Source organism: Schistocerca piceifrons, chromosome 1, assembly GCF_021461385.2.
Source record: "Schistocerca piceifrons isolate TAMUIC-IGC-003096 chromosome 1, iqSchPice1.1, whole genome shotgun sequence".
In the NCBI taxonomy this organism is placed as follows: Eukaryota; Metazoa; Arthropoda; class Insecta; order Orthoptera; family Acrididae; genus Schistocerca; species Schistocerca piceifrons.
The window spans coordinates 707,794,569-707,808,266 of record NC_060138.1 but is presented as its reverse complement, the minus strand read 5'-3'; positions in this window follow the sequence as shown (position 1 = coordinate 707,808,266).

The following is a 13,698-nucleotide window of genomic DNA, read 5'->3' as shown; positions in this document are numbered from 1 at the left end:
ACAGTTAGCATTACATTACTTGTTCATGTCTGTCAGTTCCACTATATCCTTTCAATCCCAATCTTATCACCTATAGGAGTGCATTCTCAATAATACACTACTGCAGACAGGCTCACTAACCATTAATGCCCTACCAAAAACATTTCTCACTAGTCAGTTCCACTATATCCTTTCAATTCCAATCTTGTCACCTAGAGGAGTGCATTCTCAATAATACGCTACTGCAGTCAGGGTTCCTAACCATTAATACCCTACCAAACACATTTCTCATTACTTCCCATTGTTACTTCATCATTGGAGTGCTCCAGGGCTCAGTGCTTGGTCCCTTACTTTTCTTAGTCTTTGTAAATGACCTCCCATGGTGTGTGGCCCAAGAATCACGCTTCGCCCTATTTGCAGATGACACAACCATTATGATTGACAAGGTACACAACTACAGTCTAGAGAACACTGCAACCACTATATTCCAAGAAGTTCTACATTGGTTCGCTGCAAATGATCTGTCCCTCAATGTTAATAAGACTCATTTCATTCAGTTTCAAACAGTAAACAAAAAATTGGAAAATGTTGAAATAAAATATGGAGACAATGAAATAGTGAAACTTGTATCTTCCAAATTTCTGGGTTTACTTATTGATAACAAACTAAACTGGTCTGTCCACATCACTGACCTATGTAAAAGACTGAATTCAGCAGCATTTGCCATTTGCTCAATTGCATCTGCTTGTGACATGGAAACAATCGAAATTGCATATGAGGATTATTTCCATTCACTTATGACATATGGCATCATATTTTGGGGAGATCAACCACAAGCAAATAAAGTCTTTGTTGCACAGAAGAGAGTTATCAGGATTATGAGTAGAGTGCATCCTAGACCTTCTTGCAGAAATTTATTCAAACAGCTGGGGATCCTCATCATGCCTTGTCAATGCATCTTGTCACTAATGTGCTTCGTTAACAAAATTATGCAATTTACAAAATGAATAGTGCGCACCATGATCACAATAAAAGAAGAAAACATGATCTTCACAAAGATTTAAAAAATCTCAGCATGGTACAGAAAGGAGTTCATTATTCAAGTATAAAAGTGTTCAATAAACTTCCTGTCCATATCAAATCAGTAATTGGGGATCTTACTAAATTCAAAACAAAGCTAAAACATTATCTTTTGGATAATTCTTTCTATTCTTTACAAGAATTCTTTGATAATGTGTGATACTTCTTGAATTTGTGTTTAATTTCACGCATTTCTAATAGAGCTGACTATGTAGATTAGCATATCACTTGCTGCAGAATATTTTTTAGATGAATTACTTTAAATTTGTTTATGTAATCATCTATGTCATTACTGCACTATTATTTATGCTATGTCATTACTGTACTATTGTCTGTGTTGTTATCTGAATTTTTGTGTGTAATTATCTGACATGTGGATGTCCTTTTTCATGTATCTGCTTATACGTGTTAAATTAGTTGCCTCATGATCATCTACATGTGGTTATTACTGTAATAACCTGACACGTTCTACATTCTAGCAATACATTCATGTCAAGGATCCACAGAAGTTGAAAATAAATAAATAAAAAATAAAAATAAAACATTCTTTCAATGCTTCATTACACTTCATTACTCCATTATCTGAGAGATAATCACTTACTTTGCTCCACATATGCAAAAAATGAATCTATAGAACTGCAATCCATAGCAACAAATCCTAGTATTATATGCAAACTTTACTCTCATTACATATCAAACTATCAATTGCTGAAATAGTTACTTCAGTTCATTCCATCATATTACTTGAAATTCTGGTCATACATATGCAAACCTTGCTTTTTCATTCCACACACATTACTTTAGGCAAATGTATCTTAACTTTATTCCACTGTACTGATGCCAGAAGAGCTGTATCATCAAACATTTTAACACAGATAGACTAACCTCTCTGTGAATAGCTGCATTGAGTAAAAAACTTCTATATATTACCATTAACAATAACTGGACCATGTACTCAAGATGTTCCCTCTTTCTTTACTTCTGTTGCTGCACAAATTCCTACTGACTCCACACTTTAGCATTAATTTAGACCTTAAATGTGATTTTTAGACACTTTCCTATTTTTCACACATCCTGACACAACATTCATTTTCCATTCATCTTTCATCATTTGACTGAATGAAATCAATTAGAGCTCAAATAAAATTATTCTGATTATGACCTCCAAAACCAAAATAAATAAAGCATATCATCAATTTCACCAAATACCATATGTGCTGTAGACTACTTTGCTTCCATCCCGTTATGGTTCTATTACCTATAGTCATTAATTCTACATAAACTAATAGTATAGCAGAAACTTTGCTGAAATATATTACCATACAAATGATCATACAAAAATTGAAGACAATTACTTATCAACTTACAAGCTACTGACAGGATGGTAGAACAGGTTGAATGTTTTAGAAGAAAAGAAGGATGAGAGACACAAGTGGGGTAAGCATTATCACCACATAATGAATTCAGTACAAAGCACTCAGCCACATATTACGTTGCTAGCTGTAAATCAAACTTCATCTATCACAACATTTGCTATATCACTGCACAACACAACAGAATTTCTGTGCTTTCTACCCCATCTGACACAGATGCACTGACCATATTGCATCCATTGAATATAAAAGTAATGAGCATAAGTAATATACTAAAGAATGTTATTTTCATATTTAAATTGAAAATCGCTTTTTGAAGACTGTTTGTTCTCTTCATTGTTTAATTATACTATTTATTTGACTCTCTACTTTTCGATTTAATTATATATTAATGTCTTCGGACCAGTATCGTCTTTAAGAAAATCTGCCAAACCACTGCATAACAGATCCAATTCCTTGAACATTGTATCCCCAGCTCTTCCATTTAATTATACGTTGCTAGCTGTAAAGCAAACTTCATCTATCACAACATTTGCTATATCACTGCACAACACAACAAAATTTCTGTGCTTTCTACCCCATCTGACACAGATGCACTGACCATATTGCATCCATTGAATATAAAAGTAATGAGCATAAGTAATATACTAAAGAATGTTATTTTCATATTTAAATTGAAAATCACTTTTTGAAGACTGTTTGTTCTCTTCATTGTCAACATCAAAAATTATTTCCACACACATCATACTGTTTATCTCATCATGAACTTCCAATAGTTTGCAGATAGCAACTGTTGATAATTTAGAAACATACTTTTATTTTCTTTTACAGCCTCTCTCTCTTCAACAGAACCACAAATTGTTACAGCCTTAATTACGTTGACACTACCAATTGCATTTCACTTACCTTACCATCATTTTTAAAAATTTTACATTCTTTGTCACTGAGATCATTAACTTCATCAAAATTTTTGTTTACTACTTGTACACACTCCATTTTTACAACAAGAACATCAATCATTATATGAACAATTTTCTGTCAACTCCCGAATCTTGAATATTAAGATCATTTACTTGTACTGCATCCACAATCAATTTTTTATTACTATCATAATGCATATCAGTATTTATGTCAACATTAGTATATATTACCATTTGATCATTAACTTAGTCAAGAACTTCACCTTATATTTCAGAATTGTTGCCACTATTCACAATATTTCATTCATTCACTGATCTCAAATTTGTCTGATCAGCTACCTGTTTCATTGCTAATTTGACAGTAATTGGTAGTTCACATATTCCTGACTTAACACTGTCTTTGTCTTCAACGTTATTAGCTTGAACTTCCACTTCATTACTGTCTGAAATTGATGTACTGTTGGTAAATTTTCCCACATTTCAATTACTGATAGTTTAAATATACTTTTACTTTCGGCTAAAGAAAACCCACGTTTGTCTCCTGTTTCATCTTTTTCTTTAACACAGTCATTTGTTATCTGAACACTTGCCATTTCAATCACAGTTACTTCAAAAAATGTATTTGCATATCATTTACATTCATTTCACTAAGTAGTTATTCACACTCTCCTTGGTCTTGATGTTCATTCACACTGTCATCCACTTTGACCAAAATATCATTTAGTCTACTTCATCATAATTGAGGGCATCAGTTTTTATGTTAATAATATCTTGCTCAACCTCCAAATCTGGCACATAAACAGCTTTTCCACACTCTGCTTCACATATTTGTTCATTATCATCCTTACAAATATATGCTCCATTTGTTGCAGTTTCTTACATTACTGTTAACCATCAAAGTTTCAGCTTCTTTCTGTAACTGGGATTAATTCACATGTTATCTATTTTGTGATTATCATCACTCATTAATTCCAGACATTCTCACTCAATATCCACCAGTACGTGGACATTCAAGTCAACAACTTTATGCTCAACAAAACAATTCACACTGGTATCACATTTATACAGTTACGAACACATCCCAACACTGCTGGTCAGTCTTGTTTACTTCCGCTTCAGTCTTTAGTAACTTATTTGTACTATAAGTAATTGGCAAAGTTTCAAACATTGTTTCCTCAATAAACTCATCTGCCTGCCCAATCACTTGATTTAGTACTCATAAACACACTGCTTCCATTTCTATGTCTACCTTAGTCTTCAGTTACATCATTACTAGCTACCAATAGCTCACTTTCTCCTTTCACTATCCAACACCATTTCAGCATTATCAAATTTACCATCATTTGCATCAACATTCTCTTTATCTACCCACACCTTCTCAATATTAACAGTACTTACTTGTTTCATATCAGAAATAACTTCATTTCTATCATCAGAAGAACAAGTTGACCCCATTTCAATTAAATAATCCTGACAAAATTCAGTGATTTCCATTCCCTTATTACATTTGTTTTCAGTCAAATTTTTCTTGTTGCCAGTAGCCTCTAAATTCAAACCAAAGTTTTCTGTTACACTTGAATGAGCAATAGTGAGGCTGACATGTGGAACAATTGGGTGTACTGCCGGATGTTTGTGTCACTCTGGCACAATATTTCGGTCACGTAACTTGTTGCCTTCTTCAGGCGCTACCTGAGACTGCCATGTTGGAGGATCTTGTCCAGTATTTATGCCCAGAGGGCGCTGGGTGCTCTCTTTGCCGTCTGCGCCTGCCTGGCACTGCTTGTAATGTGTTGTCTCTTCCCTGGTGTTCCCTCGGACGTCTGCGCCCGACTTGGGCGCCATCTGTGGCAGCTCTCTGAGGCCTGTCCTGTGCCGGGCGTTCCGTTCGCGGTCCGCGCCCACCAGGTGCTGCTCCTGAGATTTTTACCACTCCCTGGTGCTCCCACGGACGTCCGTGCCCGGCTCGTCCACCATCTGTGGTCGTGGCAGTTGTCTTGGGCCGGACCCACATGTGGCATTCCGTTCATGGTCCGCGACCCCTTGGCACTGCTCCCGAGGTGTTGACACTTCCTTGGTGCTCCGACGGACGTCTGCACCCGCCGAGTCCCCCATCTGCAGTTGTGGCAGCTGTCTGAGGCCCGTCTCACGTCGGGGGCACTGTTCACGGTCCGCGCTCACCTGGCGCTGCTTGTAAGGTGTTGATTCTTCCCCGGTGCTCCCTCGGACGTCCGCGCCCGACTTGGTCTCCATCTGTGGCAGCTCTCTTAGGCCTGCCCTCTGTTGGGCGCTCCATTCGTGGTCCGCGCCCGCCTGATGCTGATCCTGCGGTGTTGGCACTTCCCTGGTGCTCCGAAGGCCGCCCGTGCTCGGCTCGTCCATCATCTGCAGTCCTGGCGGCTGACAGAGGCCTGTCCTGTGTCAGGAGTTGCATTCGTGGTCCGCACCCGCCTGGCGCTACTCCTGGAGTGTTACTGCTTCTTGAGGAGTTTGTTGGTTCATTTCATTGAGCCGTGATCAGCTCCAGAGCCGGACTCCACACCGAGCTGAGCTGGTAACTGCTGTCTCGGTTTATTAGGTTGTCTGTGACCTTGATCTCGATGGCCTCCTTTATGACACTGAACCAAAATCTTGGCGTCCGTGTCATAATTTTGCTGTTGTTATAGTCCATTGAGTGGCCGATCTCGAGACAGTGCTCCGCTATGGCAGATTTTGTTGCCTGTCCGAGTCTGGTGTGCCTCTGGTGTTCTTTGCACCTGATGTCCACCGTCCTGGTTGTCTGGCCAATGTATGACTTTCCACACTGGCACGGATTGTTGTAAATGACTGGTTTACGTAGCTCCAGGTCATCCTTCACACTCCCTAACATGGTCCCAATTTTGGAGGGTGGACAGAAGATACTCTTTATATCATATTTTGAAAGAATTCTGCTGATCTTTGCAGAAATAGGTCCAGCACATGGCAGGTATGCCACGTTCTTCGCTTCCTCTGGCTCCTCTTGTGTACCCTGTGGTTGACTGGTAGTACGAAGTGCCCTTAGGATGTCTGTGGAGGAGTATCCATTTCTGCTGAACACCAGCTGTAGATGTTCTATCTCTGTGGCCAGACTTTAAGTATCTGATAGAGCTCGAGCCCTGTGAACTAATGTTTTCAAGACTCGTTTCTTCTGTGCCGGGTGATGGCAGCTACTGGCATGAAGGTGTAAGTCAGTGTGGGTGGGCTTACGATACACACTGTGCCCCAAAGTGCCATCTGCCTTCCTCTTGACCAGGACATCCAGGAATGGGAGTTGTCAATCCTTCTCTAGCTCCATAGTAAATTTTATACTTTGGTGGTGTGAATTTACATGTTCCAAAAAGTCATCTAGCTTCTCCCTGCCATGGGACCAAATGACGAAAGTGTCATCAACGTACCTAAGAAAGCACTTGGGTTGGTAAGTGGCTGATGCCAGTGCCTCCTCTTCATACCTTTCCATGAAAAGGTTGGCTACCACAGGTGATAAAGGGCTGCCCATTGCCAATCCTTCCTTTTGCTCATAAAATTGACCCCCATAAAGAAAATATGTTGAGGCCAGTACATGCTTGAATAGGTCGAGCAGGGCACCATCGAACTTCTCTCCAATGATATTGAGTGAATTGTTGAGTGGCACTCGTGTGAAGAGCAACATCACATCGAAACTGACCATGATGTCAGAGTCCACGATGTGTAGCTGCCTTAGCCGTTGTAGGAAGTCCTCCAAGTTCTGAATGTGGTGTGCACATTTGCCCACATATGGTGCCAATATCTTCTTCAGGTATTGTGCAGTGAGGTATGTCGCTGCGACGATGTTACTGACAATAGGTCGAAGAGGGTCCCCCTCCTTATGGACCTTGGGGAGTCCATAGAGTCTGGGTGGTACAGGTGCTTTGGGATAAAGCTTCTTGGTGACCTGTTCATGTAGACCTGTCTCCTTCAGCAACTTCCGGGTCTTCTTGTCCACCTTGTCAGTGGGGTCACCATCTAGTGGTTTGTAGGCAGTGTCTTCCAGAAGTTGTTGCACCTTCCTATCATACTCCAACTTGTTTAAGATGACCGTGGAGTTACCCTTATCAGCTGGCAGAACTACAATGCTGTCATCCTCCCATAGCTGCTAGAGTGCCACCCTCTCCTGGCTCGCGATGTTGGATTTGGGGGCTTCGTCCTGGTGAGTGCCCTGCAGGTCTCCCTGTGGATCTCTTCAGACACGTTGGAAGGTTGCGATGACAACTTGCTCAACCGAAATGATAAAGGCTGCAACAGGTACGCTTCAGGGAGTGACTGCAAAGTTGAGGCCCTTGATGAGTCCTTTTGAGGTGGCCTCATCGAGCTGCTTGTCGCTCAGGTTGACCACTGTCCGTGTGTCCCCATCCTGTTGTACCTTCTTGTTAAGGCCCTCAAATTTGGCCTGTTGACATGCTATTGATTTCCTCATGGTGCATTCCGCCAAGGACCTGGAGGCACCATCAACCTGGTCCCAGTCTTCACGGGTCAGGGTGGCTGCTATGGAAAGGTAAAGATACAACAAATCCCTGGACGTGATATCTAGGCGGTGGCACATGTCACGCACTCTTTCTCTTACCAGCGCGAGGCTGGCTCGGTGTTTGATTCTGTTCGCCATTCTGGTGTTAACATGATGTTTGAACCTGGCGATGACAGGAACTACATCCCCCTCTCGGCATCTCAGAAGGAAACTGAGAGAACTCAGCATCCTCCCCTTCCTCTGTCAAAGCTAATCCAGCTTCTTGATATTAAGGTACATCTCCTCCCCGTAGAGTCTTCTGATGTAACTCTTCAGGCTGTCCCGGCGAAATTTTGACATGTGGAACAATTGGGTCTACTGCCGGATGTTTGTGTCACTCTGGCACAATATTTCGGCCACATAACTCGTTGCCTTCTTCAGGTGCTACCTGAGACTGCCGTGTTGGAGGATCTTGTCCAGTATTTATGCCCAGAGAGCGCTGGGTGCTCTCTTTGCCGTCCGCGCCTGCCTGGCGCTGCTTGTAATGTGTTGTCTCTTCCCTGGTGTTCTCTCGGACGTCCACGCCCGACTTGGGCGACATCTGTGGTCGTGGCAGTTGTCTTTGGCAGGACCCACATGTGGCGTTCCGTTGGTAAAAACCTCCTGTGTCGGGCGTTCCATTCGCGGTCTGCGCCCGCCAGGTGCTGCTCCTGTGGTTTTTACCAACGGAACGCCACATACGGGTCCAGCCAAAGACAACTGCCACGACCACAGATGGCGCCCAAGTCGGGCGTGGACGTCCGAGGGAACACCAGGGAAGAGACAACACATTACAAGCAGCGCCAGGCAGGCGCGGACGGCAAAGAGAGCACCCAGCGCTCTCTGGGCAACGAGTTATGTGGCCGAAATATTGTGCCAGAGTGACACAAACATCCGGCAGTAGACCCAATTGTTCCACGTGTCAAAATCTCGCCGGGACAGCCTGAAGAGTTACATCAGAAGACTCTACGGGGAGGAGATGTACCTTAATATCAAGAAGCTGGATTAGCTTTGACAGAGGAAGGGGAGGATGCTGAGTTCTCTCAGTTTCCTTCTGAGATGCCGAGAGGGGGATGTAGTTCCTGTCATCGCCAGGTTCAAACATCATGTTAACACCAGAATGGTGAACAGAATCAAACACCGAGCCAGCCTCGCGCTGGTAAGAGAAAGAGTGCGTGACATGTGCCACCGCCTAGATATCACGTCCAGGTATTTGTTGTATCTTTACCTTTCCATAGCAGCCACCCTGACCCGTGAAGACTGGGACCAGGTTGATGGTGCCTCCAGGTCCTTGGCGGAATGCACCATGAGGAAATCAATAGCATGTCAACAGGCCAAATTTGAGGGCCTTAACAAGAAGGTACAACAGGATGGGGACACACGGACAGTGGTCAACCTGAGCGACAAGCAGCTCGATGAGGCCACCTCAAAAGGACTCATCAAGGGCCTCAACTTTGCAGTCACTCCCTGAAGCATACCTGTTGCAGCCTTTATCATTTCGGTTGAGCAAGTTGTCATCGCAACCTTCCAACGTGTCTGAAGAGATCCAAAGGGAGACCTGCAGGGCACTCACCAGGACGAAGCCCCCAAAATCCAACATCGCGAGCCAGGAGAGGGTGGCACTCTAGCAGCTATGGGAGGATGACAGCATTGTAGTTCTGCCAGCTGATAAGGGTAACTCCACGGTCATCTTAAACAAGTTGGAGTATGATAGGAAGGTGCAACAACTTCTGGAAGACACTGCCTACAAACCACTAGATGGTGACCCCACTGACAAGGTGGACAAGAAGACCCGGAAGTTGCTGAAGGAGACAGGTCTACATGAACAGGTCACCAAGAAGCTTTATCCCAAAGCACCTGTACCACCCAGACTCTATGGACTCCCCAAGGTCCATAAGGAGGGGGACCCTCTTCGACCTATTGTCAGTAACATCGTCGCAGCGACATACCTCACTGCACAATACCTGAAGAAGATACTGGCACCATATGTGGGCAAATGTGCACACCACATTCAGAACTCGGAGGACTTCCTACAACGGCTAAGACAGCTACACATCGTGGACTCTGACATCATGGTCAGTTTCAATGTGATGTTGCTCTTCACACGAGTGCCACTCAACAATTCACTCAATATCATTGGAGAGAAGTTCGATGGTGCCCTGCTCAACCTGTTCAAGCATGTACTGGCCTCAACATATTTTCTTTATGGGGGTCAATTTTATGAGCAAAAGGAAGGATTGGCAATGGGCAGCCCTTTATCACCTGTGGTAGCCAACCTTTTCATGGAAAGGTATGAAGAGGAGGCACTGGCATCAGCCACTTACCAACCCAAGTGCTTTCTTAGGTACGTTGATGACACTTTCGTTGTTTGGCCCCATGGCAGGGAGAAGCTAGATGACTTTTTGGAACATCTAAATTCACGCCACCAAAGTATAAAATTTACTATGGAGCTAGAGAAGGATTGACAACTCCCATTCCTGGATGTCCTGGTCAAGAGGAAGGCAGATGGCACTTTGGGGCACAGTGTGTATCGTAAGCCCACCCACACTGACTTACACCTTCATGCCAGTAGCTGCCATCACCCGGCACAGAAGAAACGAGTCTTGAAAACATTAGTTCACAGGGCTCGAGCTCTATCAGATACTTAAAGTCTGGCCACAGAGATAGAACATCTACAGCTGGCGTTCAGCAGAAATGGATACTCCTCCACAGACATCCTAAGGGCACTTCGTACTACCAGTCAACCACAGGGTACACAAGAGGAGCCAGAGGAGGCGAAGAAGGTGGCATACCTGCCATATGCTGGACCTATTACTGCAAAGATCAGCAGAATTCTTTCAAAATATGATATAAAGAGTATCTTCTGTCCACCCTCCAAAATTGGGACCATTCTAGGGAGTGTGAAGGACGACCTGGAGCTACGTAAACCAGTCATTTACAACAATCCGTGCCAGTGTGGAAAGTCATACATTGGCCAGACAACCAGGACGGTGGACATCAGGTGCAAAGAACACCAGAGGCACACCAGACTCGGACAGGCAACAAAATCTGCCATAGCGGAGCACTGTCTGGAGATCGGCCACTCAATGGACTATAACAACAGCAAAATTATGACACAGATGCCAAGATTTTGGAACAGTGTCATAAAGGAGGCCATCGAGATCAAGGTCACAGACAACCTAATAAACCAAAACAGCGGTTTCCAGCTCAGCTCGGTGTGGAGTCCGGCTCTGGAGCTTATCAGGGCTCAACGAAATGAACCATTAAACTCCTCAAGAAGCAGTAACACTGCCTGAGTAGCGCCAGGCGGGTGCGGACCACGAACGCAACTCCCGATGCAGGACGGGCCTCTGACTGCCTCCACAACTGCAGATGATGGACGAGCCGAGCACGGACGACCGTCGGATCACCAGGGAAGTGCCAACACCGCAGGATCAGTGCCAGGCGAGGGCAGACCGCGAATGGAGCACCCAACAAAGGACAGGCCTCAGAGAGCTGCCACAGATGGAGACCAAGTTGGGAGCGGACGTCTGAGGGAACGCCAGGGAAGAGACAACACATTACAAGCAGCACCAGGTGGGCGCAGACGGCAAAGAGAGCACCCATCGCCCTCTGGGCATAAATACTGGACAAGATCCTCCAACACGGCAGTCTCAGGTAGCACCTGAAGAAGGCAGCGAGTTACGTGGCTGAAATGTTGTGCCAGAGCGACACAAACATTCAGCAGTAGACCCGATTGTTCCACATCTCAAGATCTCGCCGGGAAAGCCTGAAGAGTTACAATAGTGAGGCTATTAATCTTTTGGTTATTTCTGAAAGTAAACTAACAATTATGTCATTAGTAAATTTTTCCATTTTCAAAATTTAACTAACTACTTTCGAATTCAAACCACTAAGGTCACTTTTAGTAGCCATATTTACAAACCAATGTTTCTGGCACTTCATCAACTGTATAAATAATAACTTTGTGACTTCCCCTACTGATGCTTCTTATCTCCCAACCGCCAAGACACTGTCCTTGACTGAACAGCAAAAAGTCACTTGATAATATAAGCTCTTTTGTCTTAGCAAGTTTTCTGTTGCCCATTACTGCTGCCGTTACATTGTATGCTAACTGCTGCTGCTGGAATTCTCTGTGCTGTTTTATCCATTCTGCCTTACCTCATTTGCCTGTCGTGCTGCATGCTGTGATGTCATTTGTATACTAATTGGCGACTATCAGAGATGGAGTTGATGTTGATCACATCAGACAGTACCGCATTTCTCATTGATCAAACCACCTTCCATAGCGGAACCCACTCTAACATGCGGTTCTGAACAGTTACTATCACACTGTTCTCAAAAATTGTCTGTGCACTGACCTATCTACTGCCTATATATAATGTCAGTTTATTTCTATGCCACAAGATAATGTTTTTACTGTCATTGCCCACAGTCTGTCACTTCTTATTGTCACAGTCATTATTACATGAGTTTGTAAATACTGCATTTTCTTTGTAAAGTGCTCCACACCCACATGGCATCAGATGAAGCATAACTGTGTTTACCTGTACACTCCTGATATCAGTAGCTGCATTTCCACTGAATCTGGCTGAAAAAGGTTGTCAAAAGTGACTATTGTCAATGATGTATGCTACATCATCTTTGAAGTTCAAACACTTTACTTGCACTTAGGTGTTGAATAACCTACAGTTAAAAGCCAGTCTGAGTCTCTTTCACTTCAACTACAGTACAGATAAAAAAGCTAACCATATAGTACACTTGGTAAATTTCCTACGATTAGTTTGTTTGAGGGCAGTAACCTAACACTTAGGTTCACATGTGGCAAACAGATACTTAAAACGTTTACTGGGTCACTGTACTGGAAGTATAACATTTATATCAAAACAAAAAATGATATGCATAGTGAGTAACTGTTGTAGATCACAAAAAAGTTCACAGTTAAACCCGATTGTCACAGTTAGCAGAATGCATTATTGAAGATTAACATAATTCATGAAACTGGTTACCAGTTCACAATCAATAATTGAAAATAGTCACTGAATAAACTCGGGGACAGGGAATGTAATACTTTCTGCAATTTATAACTGATACTAAAGCATCTGTGATGTCATAATTGATTGGAGCATGACAATTAACAAAGGTATACTGTTAATTTTGGCATTTAAGTGTGAGAAGAGATATTCTTTCCGAACTGGATTTGAATTCTGTAATGTTATCTTCTAAATTCTACATTAGAAAGTGGTATCAAGTATTGGCATGCCTTTCATGATTTTTATTGCTGGTTTACCCTAAAAAATTCTTTGGTTTTTTGGTTTCTGTAACATTTTCATTCAGAAATCTTGTTTCTTGAACTGCTAAAATTTGTGTTTCGTGCTAATATAAGAGAATTTCAAGATCTTTTTGTTTACCAATTTTAGTAATGAGTTTACATTCATTGTACCTGCAAAGAATTTCCTTTTGAACTTGTGTTTGGAAGGATATCAAGGATGCTCCAATTCATCCTTAATGCAGATGTTGGGACTCTCCAGAACCCTAGGTCCCGATGCATTGCATAAAGCAATTGTGGATTCCTCTTTTGCGTTACCACCAGGGGTAGTGCTTTCTTCTAGCGGACTTTCCATTATCAATTGAAATTCTACATTGTCCATGGCAGAAAATACATTCCAAGGTAAGATCAGATTGTTAGTCCGAAATGATTATTTTTCATGTTTTCTCCTCTCTCTGCCGTTGGGAGTTAGGATTCCTCTTCCACCTTCGAGTCCGTTGAGCAGGTTTCACCATTAATTACTATTAGCTAATTCCAGATACATTCTTGAAAAGTTGGGAGTGC